At 38.9% G+C, this 12,386-nt stretch overlaps 1 long non-coding RNA gene across 1 annotated transcript in view; it reads left to right on the top strand.

The window, feature by feature from the left end:
• LOC121113391 overlaps nucleotides 1–8,999 on the top strand; it is an 80,513-nt gene extending 71,514 nt beyond the window's left edge. Inside the window, exon 4 of the long non-coding RNA XR_005861500.1 lies at nucleotides 8,001–8,999. This is a non-coding gene — a long non-coding RNA (uncharacterized LOC121113391). The remainder of the gene's footprint in view (nucleotides 1–8,000) is intronic.
• Nucleotides 9,000–12,386: the final 3,387 nt, after the last annotated feature.

Raw genomic sequence — 12,386 nt, 5'->3', positions numbered from 1 at the left:
GGCGTCTTTCCTTTAAGTGATGCTGAATGTCACATGAACTTGTGTATGGCCATGATATGACTCCAGGGGCAGAAACCTTTCACTATGGGGACAGGAACAAGCAGTTTGCATGCATTTATTTCTCTCTAAGCAGATGGCAAAAAGGTAAAGCAATTCACCCCAAGCAAAAATGAATATTAGCATTGGTTTTGTTTTATCAACCTCAGGCAACAGCAGCTCCAGGACTTTTTATTTGCCCTTCATACAGCACAGTCACAGTTCCAGCCCAGCTGCGCCAAAGGTGGTCCCTAGGCCCCTGAGCTCTTTGGCACCAATGTTGTTGCTCCAGTATTTTCTTTTTTGTCAGGTTTTACTTGGACATTTTTTGGATACAAATCCCAAATAATTATGCCATAGGTATTCCAGAGGATGAATACTACAAGGATCCATGATGGCAGATGTCCCCCAGCTTGCCCCCGTCCCTTCCCTATCGCTCCCAGGCATCTACATCTATCTGTATTTTGTGCACCTAGTTCCTGTCCTCAGATGTAAGATGCATGAGCAGTGGAAGAAGGCTATGTTAGTCAAGAGAAGAATAAAGATTCCAGCAGTCTTGCAGGATGTGTGATGATGTACTGGTTCCTGGCAGAGCTGATGCTCCACAGTAACTGGGAATCAATACCAAGTCTGGCAGTGTAATTAGGGCTGGATTTCAGCTTCAGCCTCCATGGCATCTGAGCTGTGCTGGTATCTTGGTACGAATTACAAAGCAGAAGGGAACATTCTCTCCATCTTCTGTGGACCCCCAAAAACCTAAGAATGTGCCTACATTCTTTAGCTCCATCTACTGGCATTTTGCACAAACTAGCATTTATGTATGTACAAATGAAAGCATTCCTGTAGCAAAAGCAACAAATAGCTTCCTACAAATTGCCCATCTGGTAGATATGATTATCTTACTTTTTAACAACAATGAATTATTATTATTATTGTAATCTCTGTAGGGTGGGGCCTATCATTTCTCAGAGGATAAGACGACACTGTATGTGTTACTAGACTACAAATGAATAATTGTGTGTGTGTGGCAATATGCAGTTATCGTTCCATGCAAGTATAATTGAAGCATCATAAAAAGAAAAAAAAAAAAACATAATTAAGTCTTTAGCAATGCTCAGGGGATGCAACTTGTTTCTATTCCCATTTCAAAAAGGAATGTACAAAATCTGACCGAAGAATCCTGGCTCCTGTTTGCCTCCTCTGCTTGTTAATACCTCTTTCCATCTTTGCGTCTTGAAAGAGACCATTGGGTTGCTCTTTCCTGTGGGAGACTTGGGAATAGAACTGGAGGTGACTTGCTTCTTGCTCTGCATTTCTCTTGCTGTAATATCAACTTTCTTTAAAGTCTTTGCATAAAAATGGAATGATACTAATAATTCCCATTAGTAGGTAAAAGTGTAAGATGCCTAAAGCTTAGATTTTTTAATAATTTTTAAATAAGGGAAAATGTATATTTCATGCGTGAAGCATTTTAAGATGTTCTTCTCAAATATGCATTTTTCAAAGGCTCATATTCGAAAAGAATGCTGTTCTGCATTCATCACTCACAGCAACTGTAGTTTTGTTTCCAGGCTCCTATGGAGATTTCTTTTTCTTCAACTGCTTCTGCCAGCTTTCATTTTTCATACTGCTCATGTATCACTATTTAGTGTAATGGGAAAACTCTGAACAAAATCCCTAGTTGTAAAATAAATAAATAAAATATCCAAAACAAAATGGACTCACCCCTATTCAGAAGGCATCATTATTTGGGAAAATACTCATTTGTATAAATATACTTTTAATCAAAATTTTTCCATATGACTTCAGAAATTATTCCCTCCTTCAAAATAATAATGAAAAAGCGAACAAAACAGCCATCTTTTGTTGCAGAGTGACTGCAAAACACTGAGTTCTGGCATAGCAATCCATAATCATTTTCTGATGGTTGCAGTTTATTTATTCAGACTTAAATGAAGAGTTTTAGCATTTCTCAAATAAGAGCAAAGTATGTAGGGAATATTTGTTGGACAACAGTGAAAAAAGCTTGAAGGTGTTGCACACTTTTTCAGTTAACGTGATTTATTCGTGTTTCTGTTTTTAATGTTGAAGGAAATAGGATTCAGTAAGCCATTTGTTTTCCTTTGGGAAAAGCTGGTTGTAGCAGTGCCTCAGTCATTCTGCTTTCTGTACAAGAAAAGCGGACTTCGCCTATAAAATTTGAGCAGAATGAGATTCTGGCATAAGCAAAGTCAACAACAAAATGCTCACTGTCTTCACTGGGGTCTTCGTTTTGTGTTGTCTTGTCATTATTTTGCCATATTTCCTACATGGGCAAAGCAAGGTAACCTTGTGTGTCTGTAAGTGACTGATCTAAACCTCAGTAGAGACCAAGCAGTAATTCTCATGGATTCCAGTATGCTTTGGCTATGGTCTCACTCAGGGTCAACTAACATACTGAAAGTTAACAACCAAAAAATATATGTATATATTTGTCTCACCATCTAATAAGCAGAAATGGCAGTGACATGTACGTGATATAAGAGAAATGCTGGGGAGGCTCAGGTACATTTGGAAGTCCAGACAGAAGGTCAGAAAGGCTGCAAGCAGCACTGGTGGAGATAAGGTGAACTTGAATCAGGAAAATATCATCATCTGAAGGGCAAAAAAGGCTGGCAGGTGAAGCACAAGTAGATGAGGGAAGCTGTGTATACATGTCTTTCTGTTTTAGTCAATTTTACTAATTAGTGGGCGGTTTTTGCAGAGGAGTCAATATAGTGAGAGTGTATTAATATGGTAATGAAATTAGGCAGGAACTGTTGCTGGCTGTGACTTTAGAAGAGAGACTGGAGCATCAATTCACATTTGACTGTGAATATTGTGTATTTGCCTGTTCTAAATAAGATATCTTCAAAATGTAGTAAGCAAGGTTTGTGCTTGTTGTTGTTGTTTTCCTTCTTAGTCATTTTTGCTTATTATTTGCTTATTATTTGCCTACAGGCAAAATCCTGCTAGTCTAGAGCAGCCAGGCAGGTGAGTGAAGTTCTTCTGCAGCCCAGTGGGGCCATGGAGATGGCAATCTCACAAACCGAAAGGGGCTTTTCTCAGTTATTAGTAATTTTATTTAAATACTATAGGGAAATGAGAATTGCATTGTGTAGCATGAGCTCTTTGCTAGTTAATTCCAAGTCCAAATTGACCTTTTTATAGCTCTATCTTACTGTTTATCCAATTTTCTTTAACTTAGGTCTCCTGAGAATTATAAAAGATATGCTGGCAAAGGCACATGCTAGCCAGTGATCACTGCCCATCGGGATCTGCTCCAGGTCACCTGTGCAGGCTGGTGACAGGAGTGTGGGATGACACACACAGCTTTCCTCTTGCTCAAGGACAACCATTCTTCCTCTCTGAGATTAGCAGCCCCCAACCCAGTACAATCAGTGTCAGGAAATACACTGTAATCTCTCCATGAATAAGTGCCCTTTGGGATGTGAACTGGTCAATGCATTTTGATGTGTTCCTGGAAGAGTGAAAGGTTTAGAACCAGAGTACATTATCTGGTTCCCAGCTCGCAGGCAAATTCTGACATTTAATGGATATTTCATACACGCTAATCTACCCGACTCTGGGATCTGTTGAAAAATTGAAAGTTTAAAAGAGATTTTTCTTATTTGCCCCCAAACCCAAGAACTCACTAGAAAAGAAGAATCTAGAAAAGGCAGTGAACTGAAATTGTTGTGTCTTTGCTGGGAATATCCAATTTTCATTAACTGAACATATTTGCTCTCCATTTTTCATTTGAGTTTTCAAAATTAACAAAGTGTGGAGAGAACTGTCTCATATTTCTCCAATAGTATTATTTGAGGTACAGAAGTAACTTTCAGCTCTTGCTGTAGAGCAAAATCAATTTTTATAATGTTGTCCTAGAGGCGGCAGCAGAGTACGTAAGAAACAAAAGAGGTAACACACAAATGGGCAAAGTTGTGTTTGGTTAATAGATAATCTCTATAAATTCTTACTAGAGGGCTTTACTGGAATATAGTGCCAACATAAAACCCAAGAAGGAATTATGGCATAGCTTTGAGACAGGTAATAGGGTGGAAATAATGCTAATGTTATTGTGTATTCTGGATCCAAGTTCACTTTGACCTAAAAAAAAAAATCTTGACTTGTTGGAGAGCGCTCACTGAAGCAAACTGTTTTCTATCTAAGAAACTTAGAGCAAACCTCAACCACTTAGATGGACCTAAAGAGTCTGTTGAGTCGGCAAACTTTAAAACAACTGTGATGCACTGTGACACATTAATTGAAATGTACTCTCCAGTGCAACCATTTAGCAATTTATATAAATATCAAAGCTTTGGGGTTTTACTGTCAGTCTTTGTTTCTGAATGAGAAATTTATGAAAAACACATGTTGCTAACTGCCACTGAGTATGCCTCCAGAAGGATGTGGCCACTGAATAATATCAAACTTTCTTCAGTGCAATCATTTGATGAACCCACTAAGAAGATTCTTCTGTTAATAACGTCTCTTTTCAGAGACATTGCAACCAGAAGTTGTTACTGCAATTGGCAGAAGTGCTATTGTATTGAGATGAGAGGAACAAAGCCTTAAAACATGGTCTCATTGAAGTCATGGGCTATTTGTTATTGACTTCAGTGGGACCAGGATTTTGCCAAAAATATCAAATGCTTTCTGAAGGCTTTCCAAGAATTAGTCTGAAATTAAAAATAAATCATCTTGTGTAAGTAAGTTGTGTACACAACCCATTCTGCTATAAACTTTAGATCTCTCTCCAGAATCTCCAGCTTCTGGAGCTGCACAGTTTCAGGATCTTGGTTTCTTCTGATGCCTAGCTGTGGTGCTGACATGACAAAATTATCATGTCACTTCCAGTGTTTATATTTGAAGCCAAAGCGTGAGTCTCAGTTATATGACCATTTGTATTACAGCACAGCCGCAGTGAGGAGATCCTCGTGAAGAGCACATGAGTTTAGTTTGGTCTGTTGGGAAATAAGGTCCCAGCTTAGCCAGCTGCAGTTAGTTTTTTCTGTGGTGGGACATGACCAGGAAAGGAGATCCCGGCACACCTAAAGGCTGCACTGGAGGTACAGACATTGCACCATGTGCCAGACAGTGCACTAGTGCCAATGCCACTGCTGCCCCTCTGCTGCAGGACAACCCACTGGGCCCCAGGGCTTTGTGGTGCCACTAAATAGATGCACAGGGGCTTGGGAAAAATGAGAGGCACAAGCTGACTCAGGCCCTGCCGAATCTGCAGCCTCGGCTGTGTGAAATGGGATTTTTCAAGGAGTTACTTTCCTAATATCAGAGATGGTAATTAAGCCTTTTTCATCTAGTACAAAAGATTTAGAAAACCTTGTTTACTACTGTTCTTTATGTCTGGGAGAGTCTTACTGGTTTATAAAATGACTTGTGATGAAGCCACATACCCTAAGATGTTCTCATTAAAATGCCTTGGCTTCTCCACAGTTGATGCCGAGGGAGCATCTTGCTGCATCACTAAATCCTGCGGGCTTTATTTTGTCCAGAGCTCTGCCTTGATAAGAAATGAGGGAAGCAGCAGCTTTTTCTGGTGCAATCCTCTGTGCTCTGGAAGAACAAACTTCCTCTGTTTTCACTGGCATAGATTAGTGCTCTGAGAGGCAGTGAGCACAGTGTCACATATGTGTTCTTTGTGTATCATTTTTTCTGCTAGCGGCGATCTCTCCTAACGAAGTTCCTGGAAATCTGTAAGCATGTATTTTCTGAATGCAAACCTCACTTGAAAAAATAGTGTCCACAAAAAACTTCAAAAATGCAGTTTGCTTTTCTTTTGTTCCTAATCCTCTCACATCCCTGGAAAGCAATACCCTGTGAAAGACAAGATTTTAAAACACTTTGCATGCAGCATTTTTCTTTGTTTTCAAGACTGCTTAGTTAACCTGTAGAAAAATATTTGTAGCCCTTCCTTCTCCAGAAAGCTCCAGCTGATGAGCCAAGCTCTCAACATTTCATTCCTGCGTAGATAGTTTGCTAAATTTTTTCCCAAGGCTTTATGGTTTTCAGCAATATATCTTTCATCACTGTATTGCCAAAAAGAAGTGGCTGCCTTGAAGCCTCCCTTAGGATTTGGACTGGATATCAAGGATTAGTTTATAACTGGTAACTTATGAACTGCGTAGTGTTCTACAAACAACTTATTTTTCTTAATGTAATGGTGAAACTATGAAACTCCATCCTGAGAACTTATTTCTGAAAGGGTATTTGAATGAAGCTTTAAACAGTACTTTATATATCTGTATCAAAACTGGTATTTTTTTTAAGGAGCGCATTTTTGTCTTCATGCAGTAAATATTCATTGACCATAAATCTTGAAATTATTCATCTCTATGTGAATTTGTATGTTTTTGATCTGGATTTGAAGTTTCTGGGTTTTTTAGGGGGTTTTAGGGTTTTTAGTATTGGTTATTTTTGTTGTTGTTGTTGTTTAATCTCTTAAGAATGCCTGAGTTTTGGGTTTTCCTTTTATGCAGCTGAGATCTGACAACAAAACACAAGAAACTTATTACTTATAGGAATTCACTCACAGCAGGTATTGGCAGAATATAGCAATGGGAAACTTCTGAAGAATACTCCTTGCTTCCTTGCTTTTACCTGTATTGGTGCAAATCATATGTGTTGGTAATAAGGGTGAGGAAAAACATAACAAGTAAGCACAGATTTTTTTGTTTGAGCACATCTGTTTTATTTCAGTTCAGTGTGATAGCTGGAGGGAGAAAGAAAGGGATTTCTTCATGAGGCATGTATTTAGTTCCAATTCTTAGTAAACTTAAAACAGAAAAGGACATCAAATTTTTTTAAATGGATTTCTTCCAAGTTGGTTATAATAGAAGTCCATTTTTTTTCTAGTGCCCATGATACTATCAAGCAAGTAGAAATATTTCCAGATATTAGATTTTCCTTTAATTGCTTTATGTAGAATACATTCAGAGTAATCATCCCTTTGTTTGCATCACAATTGCATCTGGAATCTCATTTCAAGATGAGGAACCACACTGGCAGGAACAATAAGGGAAAGGCAGTCACTGCCCCAGAGTGCTTGCAGCTATCTGGATGAAACTGGGGAAGAGGGAAGGAAGAAAATGGATTTGCTAAGAAGAAAAGTGATTTGCCCAAGGTCATATTTTAAACTACTGCTGGATATAGTTGGGGTATATTGTCTTAATATTATACTAAAATGCATATATGTCTGGAAAATTGGAACTTATTTAGCAGCTGCGTATTTTATCATATTATGAGAAAAAGCATTTTCTCCTCCCAATATAGCAGGAAACGTGTGAGCTCAATAATATTTTTAGATCAGACTGAACTATTTGTTTGATTTCAGTATGATGATTTATTAAATAACATATTGTCAGAAATTCAGGCCACATAACTGTCAAAGAAGCATTCCTAACAAGTTCAATTCTTATGTTTGTAAACTTCCTTGACTTGATAAAGTTGGAAATAGAATAGCAGTCATGGTGTACCCTTGCTCCTGTCCCAGTCTGATGTCTTCACAGAGGACTCAATGAAGATTGAGACTATTAGACCCAACCCGCTTCTTAGGGAGTAGAGTCAGGCCAAAACAGAACGCCTTTGAAAGTCACTCCCTCGATATACATGCGGAAGGTAGTGGTGGGTGTCTGTGGCAGAAATGGAAGTGAATGCTACTCTGTTGTCTCAACCACAAGACCGAGCTTCCTGTTCTAATCCCAAATTGATTTTGGAGAACTGTAGCTCAGGAAAAAAATCCAAATTTTAAGATATTAAATTTGGCATTGATGATAAGAAAGTGATTAAGAGTCAACCAAGGAAAGGTACAATCCAACTGACAGACACAATCTTCAGAGTAGAACCACATTTTCATCTAAACAGGTTTTATTGCATCTCCCCTGAATGCATACATTTGACTACATTCTGCTTTTTTATTTTGGCAGGCACCACAGAAGTCTCAATCCAATTCTTGAGGAAATCAATGGAAGTTTGATTGGAGCCATAGAAAGCCATGAAGGGAATTTCAAGAGATAAAAGTCTGGAGCCAGACATTCAAAAATAGGTTTTTAAGTATGTGTCACTGACCTTCCTTATGGCTTGCAAATGCAGTCTGATTACCCCAACTGAGGTTACTTTAAGGGGAAGGCAAAAATTTGGACCAGACACGCTAATACTCAGGAAAAAATGAAATGTGAACTTGCTTGGGAGCATGAGATTTGAGCTGGGCCACGAATAGAAGCTTGGACTCTGTTCTTACCTGTATCTAGATTTTTCCTCACTCGTGTGAGTAAGCATGGAGTGGGATCGAGGACTGGGTTTGAGCAGTTCACCATGTATCTCTGCAAGGATATTTGAGAATGTGTTTGACCAAAGCAATGAGTGAATCCAGTGCTGGGCTGAGTGATCTGCATTCAAGCTCTTATTACTGTAATGGTCTTATCAGAAGATCTCTGACCCAAAGAGAAAATAAGAAATCAACTGCCTTATCCTTCATTCCTGTTCAAAGAAGGAAACTTTCACAAGCTTTGCCTGAACTGACTGTCCAGTCAGAGCCTGACCGTGTCTCAAGGACAAAGGAAATCCCCTGAGGTCAATATCTCTGAAAACTTGAAGGCAAGGGTACAGCTATATGGAGCAGACCTGTGCTGTAACTGATACTGAAGAAAAGCTCTTCCATCAGAACACCTGAAATAGAAGGAGTCAGCAGCTCAGGATCTCTCTTTTGGACCAGTGCGCAAGAATCACGGTAGGTCCCTGCATCTTTTATCTCTGCATTCCTGACTTGTAACCACCACTGTCTTTGGCTGCTGTATTGTAAACAGTGTTAAAGATTGTCCTTCTGCAGTAGGTATGACAGAAGTCTTTCTAGGAGGCTATAAGAGCCAAGCAGTGTGGTCACTCTTGTTCTTGCTGGTATCCTCTGACTTTTCTCCAGAGTTGAAATAAAGGGTGGGAGGAGAGATGGGGTGGGGAACAACAATATATACCCAGTTCTGCAATGCAACAACTGCATAGCAGCTCTCTGGGAAACTATCCAGTGACAAACACAGCAACCTCCAGGTCCGGTACCAGAGAAAGAAGTTTACATTTCCTCTATTATGTGGAAATAGTTTTCTGTATTTCTCAGATATCAGAGCACTGAGTGGATGACAGGTAATGAAAGAAGATTGTCCACACTTTTGTTTTTATGGGTTCATCTTATTGTCTCAGTTCACAGAATGACAGAAATAAAGCCTTTGGAAGTATGCTCTGTGCTGCAGATGATAAGGAAAGTCTTACTGGCTAAGCCAAAATGATAAACTGCATTCTCTTATCAATTTCTCACTGCTTTTTACCCTATTCCTCTCCCTGCCCCAACTGAATCTTCAATGTCAGTTTAGGCAGAAGAAAAATACAGTTATAAAAAGTTAATGACAGGTTCTTGAAAAGTCTTCAGGTGTCATCCTCAGATGTTAATCTAAGTCTTTGTGGACTCAAGCCAGTATTTCTACCAACACTGCTGAAATTCCCTACTCAGATAAGGAGTGTGAGTGAACAAAATAGCTGGCATCATAACTGTTCCAACACAGAGCAGGAGATTCCAAAAACAACTTTGTTGTCATTCTGGAGAATGTTTGTCACAGATATTTAAAAGGAAGAACAGAAAATGCTTCAGATAAGTGATGAGACTACTGCCTCTAGCATACTTTTGTCCAGAAATATATTGAAATAATTTAAAAACCTGATTTCATACAATTAGACAATTTTATTATTTTTTATTATATACAGTTATCTAATATTATATATAATTATTTAACTTTGTTACCTAGCTGATAATAAATGCACTCCAAATTTGTGCTCTGATAGTTACCAGATGCTACAAAATTAGTTATCTATTTACTATCACATGGGAGTCCCTCTCTCAAATGAAAAGGGAAATGTTTCCCACCAACTTAACCTGGACGCTTTCTGACCAGGCAGAGATGTTCAGAGTTCTTCCATAGGTAATTATTGACAGAAGGTTCTAAGCTACTGTAATATTATGTTTAAACACTTTCTGAATTTTAATTATGTACCAATGTTAGAGTTTTTTTCGGAGACATCTTCAAAATTATATTCCTTTTATTTTGAAATCATAAACCCAATAGATGAAATGTCAATCTTTTTCTTCCCTTTATCCTAAGTAGATGTTTTCTCTCCTCACTCTTCCTTCCTCTGTGCTTTCCTCATTGGAAAGAATGATGAGTGTGTGCCAAAGGAAAACTGAGAACTATGTGAAAAACACAGGAAAAATATTGTTTTATGGAAAAATAAGTAAATGAAAAACTGTTTTGTTTTGAAGCTACTGGATGACATACAATAATTTCCAATGTTATTTAAACATAGACCAAATTTTGGCTAGTTGCACTAGCTCCTGAACATGTTTGTGCGAGTATTTTATAAGATGGGAATTCATAATAGTTAGTAGGACTAATTCTAAGGCTGGGAAGGCAGATCTCTGCCATAGTTGCTTCTAAATACTGTCTTTCACTGCTGGAGGTGAACACTTTTCTGCAGCTCATAGCAGGAGGAGCCCTGGATGCAGGTAGGTCACCATCCATATGATCTTTTTGTAAGGTGTTAGTTTAGGTTGGTGTCATTGCCAGAAGATGATGTTTCCCTTGATCTGTAGCTCCAAACGTGCACTTTGTGCCTACCTCATGTTCTCCTTGAACTCTTTGCTTAGGAAATGCAACCACTGCCTCTGAGGGGTTGCAGGATTTGGCCACATGATTTAATTAGGACCTTAATGAACGGCAGTGAAAGAAAAGGAACACCCAATCAATACGCTGGGACATACAAACATTTATCAGAAAGAATGCAGAGTGCTTTGCAGTTATTCCTCCACTTATTGCTTCTGGCAGTTACATCTGCATCCATCCATTTTCTTCAGTCTACATGAGACACTTAAGACATTTATTTATGTAGGAAGGAAACCTCTATGGCTTCCTAGTTTAAGCTGAGTAATATTTTAAATGATTTACCATTATTTATCCTGGATCTAGGTTAATACCTTTCTTTTCTCTCTGTTCCCTAATTTAGGTCGTTGTACCTTACAGGCTACCTGCTCTTATATATACCTGCTCTTAAATAACATATTGTATTTGCTTCCATTAAGCATGTGTGTATGAACATCTTCATAAAACATACAGACAGCCCTAACTATTTAGACCTGTGGGATAGAAATCAAGACAACATCTGAGAAAAGATTTTTTTTTCTTTTGCCTACAGAGCCTGCTGTGGATGCTCTGTCAGCTGTTCATTAAAGTTATATTGCTTCCTTTATCTCTTGTGCTCATGGAACACAAGCACCTCCATAATGAGTTTAAATTACCATGAGCTAAGAATAGAAAACTCGATTTCAGTTCTTGGGAGGCTGAGGTTGTGGTGGTACGTAGATAATCAAGCAATATTAGCTGTATAGTGGTGCTGGGATCTCAGGGCAGGGCTGCAGGATTGTTTATGGCAGGAGAACATAGTAAATATCTGTTTTCAGGACCCTCTGGATTCCGATTTCCCCCCCCCTCCTGATACATCTTGAAATAAATACCATTGCTCCCTCTTTATTTATATCCTATCTATGTGACTGGCCAGCCATGTTTGTCTTTGGAGAGTAAAGCCCCTTGTGATCTCATTTTCTCGTTAGGAGAAAGTTAGGAAGTAGTCTCAGTCACCTGGCTGATTAGGATCAGAAAAGCATAGGGCGAAGTCAATGAAAAAAGCAGAACATAAAGACTAAGTGCAAGGAAAATAACCATTTCTGTGTGTTTTCACTGCTGTGAATTCATAGAAATTAAATAATTCTATAGTACTTTATTCTTCTGCTCACTGAAGTTGTTTTTGGAGGCTTCTGCTCTGGGATGTCTGGCTCCTTGGATTTGCTGAGGTCTGCAGACTGATACCTCCGAAAGCAGGGGTAGGGAAGGGTGTTTTGTCTGCAGCTACAGGTATTAACCACTATCAGTGACTGCAGTTTGCTGTAATTGCCACACTAAGGACAGCATCAGCTTCTGACTGAGGGACTCCACTGAACATAGCTGTGATGGCTCCAAAGGTGATGATCTTCCCGGCACTCTGCCCAGCTCCAAGAACACCCTGAGGCACTGGCTAAATCTTCCAGTGATTAAGTGACTCAGAAACCAACAGACAGGATATTCAACAAGAATTGTCCTGAAATTCACTTGGACTGGGAAGAAGCCCACTTTGTCATGGAATTATGACAGCTTTTTGGTAAGCTTTTAGTTTGACTGTACTATATTGGCTCTTCCCACTATTCCACTGACTTTCAGTCTTAAAATAAATTCTCCTTG

This window comes from Gallus gallus, chromosome 7 (genome assembly GCF_016699485.2).
Source record: "Gallus gallus isolate bGalGal1 chromosome 7, bGalGal1.mat.broiler.GRCg7b, whole genome shotgun sequence".
NCBI classification, from domain to species: domain Eukaryota; kingdom Metazoa; phylum Chordata; class Aves; order Galliformes; family Phasianidae; genus Gallus; species Gallus gallus.
This window is presented reverse-complemented; position numbering and strand designations above follow the sequence as displayed.